Source organism: Cupressus sempervirens, chromosome 10, assembly GCF_028749045.1.
Source record: "Cupressus sempervirens isolate cs-2001-9-10 chromosome 10, ASM2874904v1, whole genome shotgun sequence".
NCBI classification, from domain to species: Eukaryota; Viridiplantae; Streptophyta; class Pinopsida; order Cupressales; family Cupressaceae; genus Cupressus; species Cupressus sempervirens.
Genome location: NC_143127.1, coordinates 32,758,203 through 32,768,980, shown reverse-complemented (window position 1 = coordinate 32,768,980; position 10,778 = coordinate 32,758,203).

Genomic DNA, 10,778 nt, shown 5'->3' with positions numbered 1-10,778 from the left:
TTGAAAATAATTCTTCACTTTAGAGACTGCTTTGAAGAAGTCCTTAAATCATTTAAGGTTTAAGAAAAAATGCATTATTGCCATTAGAATCATAGCTGAACCAAACAGCAGTAAGTCAATAACAATCTTCATTTTGATTCAACAAACTATCTCCTTCAAGAATTTCTTTTTCACAAAGAATACAATGAGACTTTCTTTCTTGTAAAACCCAAAAAAAAATGCTTTGACAGTGATGCTTGACAGGGCTGAACAAATTCTTTTATAACTAGTTCCCTTTTTTTTTAAAACATTCTTTGATAATCTCTGAAATAACTTAAAATCACTATGATTTAATTTCTCAAAGACAAAAATAAATGAGTCAGAGATATCTACCTTTCTATTGCTTTTTAAGAAATGAGTATACGCCAACATACCTAAAGACGCTTGATTTATTACTTGCCCTCATCATTTAAAAAAAATTCTTACTTGAAGATACCTATTTCTCTTTTTCAACTGAACTCATTGTTCATCTCTCAAACATGCACAGGAAAGAAGACAAATGAGAGTATGTAAATATCAAACATGAAGACCTATTTTTGCATATTCAAACACAAGCAGATTTTCTGCAAACCTTTACACATAGATGATAAAAAATATTGCTTCCTCCATCTTTTCTACCATGTTACGATATTGCTGCCGAAAACATTGCCATTTAAGAACTGCCTTTTTTAATATAACATATTCACAAAACGTAATGTATACTCCAATGACAATGGCCTTTATGTTTACCACCTTTTAAAAGAATCATCGTGGTCAATAATAATGACTTGTAAAGTGCCATAGAAACAGGTGTGGAGATAGATAGATAAAAAATTAACATCCATGAGGCTAAAAATAGCCTATGGGACAGCAAGACAACTCAAGCAGACTTAAGTAACAATATTTGTTGCTTGTGTAGGATGATGATGAGTCCACCCAATTGCTCAATGTACTCTTCATTGAATAGGTTATGCCAAGAACTATCACATATAGTGTCCGCAAATTTATCTCTACTACTCTTGTAGGCTTCACGTTCTAAATTAAAGTGTTGTTTAGTTTCCACTTTCCCAGAATTGCAGAATCTGCAAATTCTTTCTTCCCAAGCCTCCTTTGGCCTCTTCCAACATCCGGTCTCACAACGAAGTTGGTGAGAGTTGGTTCTCAGCTGAGCAATAAGAATTTTAGCCCTCCAAGAAATGTTGGCTCCTATGTATGCTTTTTGGAGTTGATCACAAGTGGGGTTGAACTCATTTATATAATATAATTTCTTCCTTCCGATCTCGCTTCTCCAATTTCTCTTGTAGAATTTCTCCATGACAAAGACCTTTATTTTATTATTATTTGCGGGGCACATATTGAATTGAATATTCTATTTACTCATCCATTTGATGTTTTGTTGCATCCATGTCTTTTTTTGCTGACATAGTGTGTCACTAAAGACCACTTTAGGCCATCTATCATCTTCCATTTTTTTGATTCTTTTTAGATAACTTAGAAGGCGAACCATAGCAAGTGCCTCAATAGGAGCAGCCCCCATTTCACTTAGCATGATATCATATGGAACATTGCTTTTGATTTTAAACTTGCCTGTGATCAAGCGCTTTTGGGTTCCTTTGATTTGTTTCCATTGTGCTATAGTAGTGTTGCTGGCCCATAATTCACACCCATAAAGAACAACTGGCAGCACAAGATGACCGAACAAGGTTTGAATAGTTTTCCAATCCCACAACTCTGCTTCATGGCACCTATTCTGAAGAGCATAAAAAGCCTTCCACCCACCTAATATCATTTTATACCTGCAGCTAGACCAGCTTAGTTTTTTGTTGAAATCGATGCCAAGGTATTTATACTCCACAACTTCTTCAAGAACACTTCCATTGTAATAAAATTCATGTTGGTGTTGTTTTTTATTATTAGAGAAAATCATAACCTTAGTCTTGTTGATATTGACCTGCATCCCCACCATTCCGCAAAAGCGCTCAAGAGAAGATAGATGATCTTGCAAACCATACGCAGATTTGGCAATTAAAATGAGATTGTCCGCATATAGGAGCAGCTTTATAACAAATTCACCTAACTAAATGCCTTCACCCTTTTGCATGTTTAACCACTCTTCCAGTTTGCCAATATATAAACCAAACAAAGTAGGATATAAAGAGCAGCCCTGTTTGACCCCGATATCGCTCCTAAAACATTTTGAAATGCCATCTGAAGTTTTGATTTTAACTTTCACCTCTTCATACATCCTAAAAGAAGAGTGAAGGGGATTGTTGTTTGCATCTTTAAAAGAAGAGTCGTCCAGTAATACTCACCTTTTCCGCGTGACAACTATGCAGGGGTTGGCATGTGGATATATTAAGATTGTATTTTATATGAATGGGTGGAATATAATCTCTAGTCCATCAAACACAAGAAAATCAATCACCAAATTCATAAATTCTAAAATAAAACTTGTAAAGCCATGTATTATTTTCAAGTGGATGACCACAATAAGGGACAAAATATTTCACTCTCATAAGTGTAGGTGCCATACAACGGTTGGTGGATGGTCAAATTAGCCATATCATATCATATTATTCTCGATCTTTTCTTTAGCTTCTTACAGAATTGTTATATATACCTCTTTGCAATTCTACTCCTCTCATTGCACATTTCCTATATTCTCAGTATTTGTCTGGAGAAGCACTATTTTGATCAAGGCAATCATATACTCTGCAACAACGATTAGATATTCAATGGAGGAGAGGAGGCCAAGATGCTCTGTGCACCTCAAGTTGGACGTTGTTGGAGTGAAAAATATTGCTCTTCTTGATCATCAATATGGCTGCAAAGGAAGTCTATTTGTTCGGTATCATCTCAACAAGAAGATCGCTCATGTGAATACGAAGGAGGTTGAGGCTTGCCCAGAGCCACAGTGGGGAGAGACATTTAGCTTGGAATGTGAGGGAAAAGGAGTTGATGAAATGCTGTCTAAATCAGAGTCGGTTGTGTTTGAAGTGAGGTGGAGAAGAAGAATGAAGGCGAAGAGAAAGACAAATACACAGAAATAACACTGATTTTATTGACTTACTGCCTTGCACAAATGCATTACATAAGACCTCTATTTATAGAGATCTGAGAATACTCTAGAATCCACATAGAACATTTTAAACATGTTATATTATATTAAACATGGATTGTTATTTTGTGGGCTAGACGGTGGGCTAGGCAGCTAAGTTGTCTCTTATTTAATATGGATGTTGCTGGAGTGTTCTTTGATTGTGGACGGCTGAGTTGGGCTAGTTGTCTACTTTTAATGGCAGAAATTAATACTGCCAACACTCCCCCTTAATTTTTGTCATTAACAAATTTTGCATCAATAATACCCAATTTCTCTTGCAGATATTCAAAGTTATTCTTTGGTAATGCCTTAGTGAAAATATCTGCCAATTGATCTTCAGATTTGCAGAACTCATGGTAGATTTCTCTATTATTGACCAATTCTCTAATGAAGTGATACCTTGTATCAATATGTTTGCTCCTCTTATGAAATACATGATTTTTAGATAATTCTATTGCTGATTTGTTATCACAAAGAATTGGCGTTGGTTCCTCCTGATGATGGTGAAGATCAAGCAAAATTCGACGCATCCATACTGCTTGACATGTTGTGGAAGTGGCAGCTACATATTCTACTTCAACTGATGAGATTGTCACTATAGGTTGCTTCTTTGATGCCCATGATACAACTGCTGATCCAAGGTGAAAGATATATCCAGAAGTGCTCTTCCTATCATCAATGCTACCTGCAAAATCACTGTCATTATAACCAATTAAACCAAAATTGTTAGCTTTGGAATATAGGATTCCATATCCCATTGTTCCTGCAATATATCTCAATATCCTTTTTCCAACATGCTAATGAGAATTTTGTGGTGATTCCATGAACCTTGAGATCAAACTGACACTATACATGATGTCTGGCCTTGTAGCTGTCATATACATTAAACTTCCAACAAGTCTTTTAAACATATTTGGATCAACATTATAGCCCTTTCTACCTTGCTATGTTTTGTTCCTGTTGCAACTATAGTTGACACTGGATTGCAATTCATCATTTTAAATATCTTTAAAAAATCCTTTATATACTTGGATTGACAAATGAAGATATCTTTGTCACATTGAATAACTTCAATACCTAAGAAATATCTCATCAACCCCAAATCTGTCATTTCAAATTCTTTCATCATTTCTAACTTGAACATGTCTACTGATAGATTTCCAGTGAATATCAAGTCATCAACATACAAGCATACAATCAAAAACTAACCTTCCTTATTAGTCTTAACATATAATGTGGGCTCATTGTTACTTCTATTGAACTGATTACTTATCATGTATGAATCAATCCTCTTATACCAAGCCCTAGGAGCTTTTTCCAAACCATAAAGTGTCTTATTTAGTCTATATACCTTGTTTTCATGCCCACTAACCTCATAACCAGGTGGTTGTTTAACATATACCTCTTCATCAAGAAAACCATTCAAAAAAGCTGATTTTACATCCATTTGATACACTTTCCAATCATTTTGTGCTGCTATTGCTAAAATAGTTCAAACTGTGTCAAGTCTAGCAACTGGAGCAAATGTTTCATTATAATCAATTCCATATTGTTGTGAAAAACCTTTAGCAACTAGTCTTGCCTTGTGCTTAACAATTTCACCTTTTTCATCAAATTTAGTTTTGTAAAACCCATTTGACTCCTATACATTCTTTTCCTTTAGGTAAATTCATTAATTCCTATGTGTTATTTCTTTCAATAGAGTCAATTTCTTCATCCATTGCCTCGATCCATTTATCTTCTTTAATTGCTTCATCAAAATACAATGGATCACAAGAAAATAAAGCAAAATTTGAGTAAATATCTACATTCTCTTCTTCTTGATCATATATTTCTTTTAAGCTTCTTGTCTTCTTACCTTTGTAACCTGGTGTTGAGAATGTTGAATCAGATTTATCACTTACATTTGAACTTGGAGGTGAGGCACCTTGCACAAAGTTCCTTGGTGGAGTATTGGGTGTTGATTGAGTCCCTTGTTCCTTTAATTCATCATCACCTTGTAATATTGGTGCTCCTCTTATGACTTGTTTGTTATCATTTTCATGCCATGAATCTTCTTCTTCAAATTTAACATCCCTGCTAATGATCAATTTCTTTGAAATGGGATTATACAATCTATAAGCCTTTGATTCTTCACTATAACCAATAAAGATGCATTTTTCACTTTTATCATCCAATTTATTTCTCAATTCAGATGGAACTAATGAATAAGAAACACAGCCAAAAAATCTAAAATGGGATACTATATGTTTCTTACCATTCCATGCTTCTTGTGGAATTGTGTTCTTAACACTCTTTGTAGGACTCCTGTTCAAAATGTATACAGCACATGCTACTGCTTCTACCCAAAACTCATTGGATAGATTTTTGGCCTTCAACATACTCCTTGCCATTTCCATTATGGTTCTAATCTTCCTTTCTGCTACACCATTTTGTTGTGGTGTGTACCTTGTGGTAAATTGCTTCTTAATTCCATGAAATCTGCAAAATTCTAGAAAATCATTAGAACTGAATTCACCACCTCTATCAGATCGCAATACCTTGATGTAGTGACCACTTTGTTTTTCAACCAAATTTTTGAACTCCTTGAACTTTTCAAAAGCTTCACTTTTTTGTTTGAGAAAGTATATCCAAATCTTCCTGCTAAAATCATCAATAAATGTTAGGAAATATATACTTCCTCCTAAAGATGGAGGTTGCATAGGTCCACATATATCAGTGTGAACTAATTCCAATGGTTGCTCTATATGAACCTCCTACTGGAAAGCTTTCTCTATGTTGCTTTGCCAAAATACAAATTTCACATGAACTTGGTGGTTTCAATATTTGAGGCAATCCTTTCACCATATTCTTCTTTTGTAACAAACTCAAAGCATCAAAATGAAGATGACCATACCTCAAATGCCATAGCCATGACTAATATGTGTATACTATCTTGAAACTAACTTCTTTTCCTCCTTGAATGCAATGAATTTGGAGGGGGAACATTCAATTTTGTGTCATGTTGACCCTTGCAATTAACCTACCACTAGGATTTCTATCCAAGATTGTGCAAACATCATTATCAAAAGAAACTTTGTAACCCTTTTGTATTAGTTGACCAACACTCATGAGATTGTGTTTTAATCCAGGCACAAAATACACATCAGGAATATATCTTTTTCCTCCATTTTTTGTCAAGACATTTATAACACCTTTTCCCATTACAGAGACTTTACTATCATTTCCTAGCTTTACTTCAGATTTTACAAAATCATCCAAGCTAGCAAACAAATCTTTATTTCCAGTCATATGGTTACTACATCCACTATCTAGGAACCATATATCACTAGATCTTTCTTGAGCAACATTACAAGTTATAAATAAACTTCCTGAATTGTTATCAGATACATCTGAGTAATTAGCACCATTCTTTTCAATATCCTCTTGTTTCTTTCTACATTCACTTGCAATATGACCAAATCTCTTACAATAATGACACTGAATTCGAGATTTATCAAACCTTGATGATGGGTGTTGGAATGAACTTCTTCCACGTCCTCTATTAGAACTCTGAATGGATTGATTTTTTCTCTCTTCTTGATTTGGACTTCCACGTCCATCTATGCTTCTACGTCTTCCTCTTCCTCTGTAGTTTGATCTTCCTCTTCCTCTACCAAAAGATACCTGCGGTCTAAATGCATTCTCCAAAGAAGAATTGTTATTTTTTTTCATTCTTGATTCATGAGATAAAAGTGAGCCCATCAATTCATCAATAGATAGTATTGTCAAATCTTTAGATTCTTCAATGGCAACAACAATGGCATCAAATTTTCTAGGCAAACAACGAAGTATCTTTTCAACAACTTTTTGATCTGTCAAGTCATCACCATATGATCTAATTTGATTAACCACATTCATTACTTGATTTAGAAATTGATCAACTGAATCTGAATCCTTCATACACAAATTTTCAAAATGACGCCTTAAAGTTTGCAATTTAGCAATCTTAACTTTTGATGTCCCTTGATATGCTGTTTCTAAAATATCCCATGCAATTTTAGACTTTTTAGCAGCACAAACCTTAGGAAAAATTGATTCATCTAAAGATTGTTGAATTAGAAACAACGCTTTAGCATCCTTTTTCCTGTTATCTTGTAATTTATCCTTTTCATCTTGTGTTAATGTAGACTCATCTTGTGGTTCAATAAAACCATTTTCAATAAGATCCCATATGCCTTGAGAAAAAAATACTGTCTTCATTTTTATAGCCCAAAATTCATAATTTTTACCAGAAAATATTGGAATTTGTGGTTGAGCTATACTACTTCTTGAAGCCATATTAATACATAGTTGCAACTGCACCTTACAATTTTAAACTTTGCTTTACAAAGCAAATCCACCAAACAAGTCTAAGACAATGACATATAGCTTAAACAAACAATAGTATAATGCTTATTTTTCCCTTTTAACAATTATTTTTTTAACTTTAGACTTCACTCCAAGAAATCAGCTCATACCTTCTTCAAACATTAAACTGAGATATTTTCTTCTCTCAATCTTGGCAACCACTAGTCTCCAACTTTAGAAGCTGATAATGATCTGCAATCAAAAAAAACATTAGAAGCTCCATTCACTGCTACAATAGTTATATATATCAACACATAATTCTTTTCCTCCTAGGCCCAGCTCTTCATGCTCTTATACCAATTTGAAGGCAAAGAGAAAGACAAATACACAGAAATAACACTGATTTTATTGCCTTACTGCCTTGCAAAAATGCATTACACAAGACCTCTATTTATAGAGATCTGAGAATACTCTAGAATCCACATAGAACATTTTAAACATGTTATATTATATTAAACATGGACTATTATTTTATGGGCTGGACGGTGAGCTGGATGGCTAAGTTGTCTCTTATTTAATATGGATGTTGCTAGAGTGTTCTTTGATTGTGGACGGCGGATTTGGGCTGGTTGTCTGCTTTTAATGGCAGAAATTAATACTGCCAACTACTACCAACAAAGAAGAAGAGGAGCAAAAATATTTGGAGGATCGAAGAGCAAAGTGTTGGGAAGGGCAGAAGTCTTGTGGGAGGAGTTGTCATCTCCCACTCTTTCTCTGGAAAAGTGGTTTCCATTGATTGGGAAAGATGATGATGATGTCATAAGTACTCCTGCTTTGAAGATTGCAATGTCGGTGACAGTTGCAGCAGCAAAAACATTTCCTGATGAGAAAGTAAGGGAAGAGAGAAGAAATGGTTTGAGAAGTTTGGAAAGAGAAGAGTGTGGGTGTGGGGGAGAGGTATGCAGGGAAAATTATTATTATTATGAGAGTCACTTGTTGGGTCAAGTTAAAAGAAAATTACAATGATGATGATGATGATTTTCATTCCCAAGTCCGTAGCTTTTGGCACTCCTATGATTTCAGGAGAATTAAAGGAAACAGATTGGCGTGGCCAATTTTGCAAGCCCAATGAAATGCATATATCAGTTGGGTATGGTGACCAATTGTGTTCGGTGGCTATAAGCTTTCTGAATGTACATTTTACAAAAAAGAATTATTGATTTAAAACTTGATACTAAATGAGGATGTTATCAGCATGAGTTGTACATAATTTGGATACTTAATGGTGCATTCATGTGTTGTTGGCAACCATATTTACATAGGTTGAGAATGTATGAAAAGTGTTTTTTTTTTTCTTTTTTTTTTTAATTCAGATTTATGAAAAAAAAGTGATTTTTTTTCAATTTTTTTTGTTGTTTTTGATTATAAAACATTCAGATTATGAAGAACAAATGTTGAAATTTTCAACAAAATCTGTTGTGTTCTCAATTTTTTCAATTTTTTTCTAAGTTACGTGGATAGACATGTCCATTTACAAATAGGTTAAAAATAAGTTGTATTAATATAACAATTATTGATTGTACTTAATTATAAAAGTATTTTATTCTAGCTTATAATTACTAAGAATTAATAAAAGTATATGTTTAAAAATAAAGTTAGTGGAAATAAGATTATATCATAAATTTAATAGAGGCTATGTCTGAAATAAAATATATATATAGAGAAAAAAAGTTGTTGAAAAATGAAAGCACTACTATTCAAAGAGGTGGAGTATTCCACTCACTTAGTTTACCTTATATATTTATGAGGTATTGCACACAATACATACTATAATGTTCTTAACTATTGTGTTTATTATAGAGAGTGTTATAATACTTTTTAATCCTTCTCTACCAACAACCTTGAATCTATTGAACTATCAACTATAGTTACACCTTTTCCTCTCACTTATATATTATACCTAATACTATCTATTTATTAGTTCAATAAATTCAATTTTAAATTATTTACATATACATTGATTTAATCTAAAATTTCTAGACAATTTTTTAAAATATTTTTCATTTATTCAAATAAGAGGTTTCAAACACGAATGCACCTATATCGGGTTGTTAAGACATCTACATTGCAGCCTTCAGTAAGTGGTAGCTCTTCATGCCTATGTTGGACCACATCACAAACCTGAATACCTCAATGATTTCAATTTTCATTAAGAGTTATCTCAAACTAGAACTTACCATAAATAAATGATGATGTAATTTTTAATGATTGCTAAGGAAAAAGGTGGAGTGCAAACACAAAGTAGAGTGTGCAGTAAAAAAAGGTGTGTGCAAATAAAACTACCTAGTCAACCAAATTGAGTTTTTTTTTCTCTAAAAAACTATAGCCCACCAACCAGTTGATAGCTATGCTAATTTTGGTAGGTTTATGAGTGTATCAATACTTTGATATTTTCTTTTTTGGTGTAAATAAGTATTTACTTATTACACTTTACTTAAGTTTACTTAGGTCAATGCATTATTTTATTATTTCTTTGTTGAGACACTTAGGAGTTTGCATACTCTTATGAGTTGTCATGTTGACAACACCGGAGTAAGAAATTCTAATTCAGCACATGGTGTCTACAACATTGGAGTTTGCATAATTAACTAAGTTGTCATGTAGACAAGATAGTTATTTGCACTCTCATTTTAGCACATGGTGTCTAAAACATAATTTTGTGTGTTGCACCATTGTAGGCTTACCCTCCCATCATTGCACTTACTCTTGTGCTTAATGGAGGATAATCCACTTCTGGTGGACATGTGCTTGGTTGTAAGACTTATTAGCATGTTGATTCTTAGGTATTCTAGATGCATTTTAAAGGCCTTTATATATAGGCACTCCTAGTGTACTTATACATTGAATTGAATATCATATCATTATTCTGATCATACTTTTTTGGTCTATTGTTGTGCTTGTGCTTGAGTTCCTTGATCTTAGTGGATTTTTCCCTAAATTTTTTTTTTACATGGTATCAGAGCTATACCAAATTCTTACATGGTATCAGAGCTGAGGAAGATTCTCTTCACATAACTATTTGAGACCATTCTTGCTTTAGGACCTCAACCAAAATTTGGAGTAGCCGCAGATATTGAGAGCATCTAGAGCCAAAGTGGACCTCACCATTGCGTATGAAACATTGATTCAGTGAAAATCGACTATAAATTTGCCTATATTAGGCCATAGTCAATTTTGAGGCAATTTTTTTTTTGCAAATTGGCACCCAAATGTCCAATTTGCAAATCTAGTATGATCTATTAAATCTACACAATTATTTTGTTCCCGATCT